Source organism: Oncorhynchus gorbuscha, linkage group LG06 (genome assembly GCF_021184085.1).
Source record: "Oncorhynchus gorbuscha isolate QuinsamMale2020 ecotype Even-year linkage group LG06, OgorEven_v1.0, whole genome shotgun sequence".
In the NCBI taxonomy this organism is placed as follows: Eukaryota; Metazoa; Chordata; class Actinopteri; order Salmoniformes; family Salmonidae; genus Oncorhynchus; species Oncorhynchus gorbuscha.
In genome coordinates, this window is record NC_060178.1 from 35,738,374 (window position 1) to 35,740,824 (window position 2,451).

Genomic DNA, 2,451 nt, shown 5'->3' on the forward strand with positions numbered 1-2,451 from the left:
ATAACTTACTCAATTGAATGTGTATACTGCATTTTAAAAACACTGCATTAAAAACTACAGTAATGTCCTCAAAACACTAACTATAGTAAATACTACCTCCCCCATATCCCAATTTGTGCCACCTGTAAGTAAGAAACCTGCATGGTTCACAATTATAGACCATATAATGACTTAATGACAGACCCCAGTCCTACCTACCTACAGTTTATGGACAATTTGCTCTTTTAATATTTCTCTAGTAGGCTTCCTCAAGGAGAAAGCCTGCACTTCTATGTCAAACACAATAAAATAAAAACACTATACTAAACACTACTGTAATGGCCATGAAAATACTACAGTCCGCAATAACACCACAGTAAATACTACAGTATACTACAATCCGCAAAAACACGACATTAATTACTATAGAAAATACTACAGTTTTCTTTTACTACAGTTTTATACTAAAGTTAACTGTAAATACTACAGCATACTACAGTTAGTACCACAGTAAAGTCCTCAAAATATCTACATTGAATAGTATAGTATTACCGGTATTATCCAGAAAGTATTCAGACCCCTTGACTTTTTCCACATTTTTTTCCCCTCAGCAATCTACACACAATAACCCATAATGACAAAGCAAAAACAGGTTTTTTTACTGATATTTTCAGGTCTTTCCAGAGATGTTGGCGGGTTCAACTCGAGGACATTCAGAGACTAGTTTTTCATGCATGTTTCCCGTAAGGATAGAAGTAGTTCAGTTAGGCTATGCCACCTTCCTTTGTAGTCTGTAATAGTTTGCAATCTCTGACACATTCTATTTTCGATCTTAGTCCTGTATTGATGCTTTGCCTGTTTGATGGTTAGCTAGTGGGATATCTTATAGAGAGTCCCGTTCCTTGAAGGCATCGGAAGTTGGGGTTTTAAGATATTACAGTTTTTAATGTCCCGTTGGTAGTTTAACCTTCCCTACAAATTTTCTGCATGTTAGCTAGTAGAACAGGCCCGACAAATTCTCAGAAGGCAGCCCGACCTTCGTCTTCTCTTCACGTAGTATGTCCTTCACGTCGGGTTCATTGGACTCATTAATGAAAAAAAAAGCTTCTGCCAGTTTGTGGTGAGTAATCACTGTTCTGATGTCCAGAAGTTATTTTCGGTAATTTGTATAGCTTTTTTATTTTACCTTTATTTAACTATGACACTTAGGAACAGTGGGCTAACTGCATGTTCAGGGGCAGAAAGGCAGATTTTTACCTTGTCAGCTCAGGGATTCGATCTAGCAACCTTTCAGTTACTAGTCCAACACTCTAACCGCTAGGCTACCTGCCACCCCTTCATAAGAGACTGTAGCAGAAACATTATGCTCAGAATAAGTTTTAAAAAATGTAAAAAGTTACATACAACACAAAAAAATTAACAAAACAACATATTCGGTTAGGAGCACGTAAAACGTCAGCCATCTTCTCCAACGCCATGACACCACTGCACAGTTAGCTATGCTTAGCTAGCTACCTAGTTAGCCAGCCAAACGTGTATAGTTAGCTAGCAAACAACTGCTTCTAGCTAGCTAGCTACTCTTTTTTGCTTGCTACTGTTGCGCTGCCGTGTCAATAACATGTCTCCAGAAACTAAGGTGTCCCAGCTGTGTTGACATTTCACCTATCCACTTCATCCACTTTTGGCATTAGCTACCTCACTAGTTATCAAGCTAATTTTACCTACGTAGCGATGAAGCTACTAGCCCCTGACAAGTCGGCGAAAGTCACGATCTGTGTTAGCCTGGCCAGGCTGGTTACTCCAGACATTGTCTCCCATGGATATTTGGCAAAGTTATCACAAAGCTTGCTAGAATAGATATTTTTTTACTCACCATTTCATCATCAGCCCAAATGCTCCAGGTCGAAGTGCTTTGCAGACAGCCGTAAGCCAGTAGCAACAGGTTGTAAACAGGAGTCCACATGTGAAACATTGTCGGTGGTTCCAAAATAACTCAACCCAGTCCTGGAAATATATATAGTCTGAAGAGTGTATGGACATAATTTTATCTTAAAAACACAAGGCATCCTATTACATGTATTTGACAAGAGCCCTATGAGCTAGCATGTCATCCTAGGCCCTAGGGTGCCTCTTGGAACACAGCCATAGGTTACACCCTGGTGGGGTTACTGTTTTCTCTTTTCCAGCCTTTAACAGATCTACTACCCAATTCTACTTTCCCAGTCTACTATGAACTCTTCTGTCCTTCCCTTAGGAAGCGACTCTCTCTCAGACCTGCCTGATTTGGTCCGCTTGGCTTTCTAGCAGGGGTCCAAAAAAGCCTTCCCTTCATGCACTGCTCTGATTATTTAAGACGGAGAGAATAGTGGGTTTAAGGCTGCAGTGCTTTGGGAAAACACCAGGCAGGTTGGAGAAATCTCAAAGCCCTGCTCAATTATAATGGAGAATGGGGAGGAAGATGGAAGGAGGAGA

The 2,451-nt window shown here is 40.3% G+C and overlaps 1 non-coding gene across 1 annotated transcript; it reads left to right on the forward strand.

Annotated features, from left to right (window-relative positions):
• The first annotated feature begins 210 nt into the window (after positions 1 to 210).
• LOC124038810 lies at positions 211 to 265 on the forward strand. Its single transcript, XR_006839412.1, has one exon. It is a non-coding gene; the product is annotated as a U7 small nuclear RNA (small nuclear RNA).
• Positions 266 to 2,451: the final 2,186 nt, after the last annotated feature.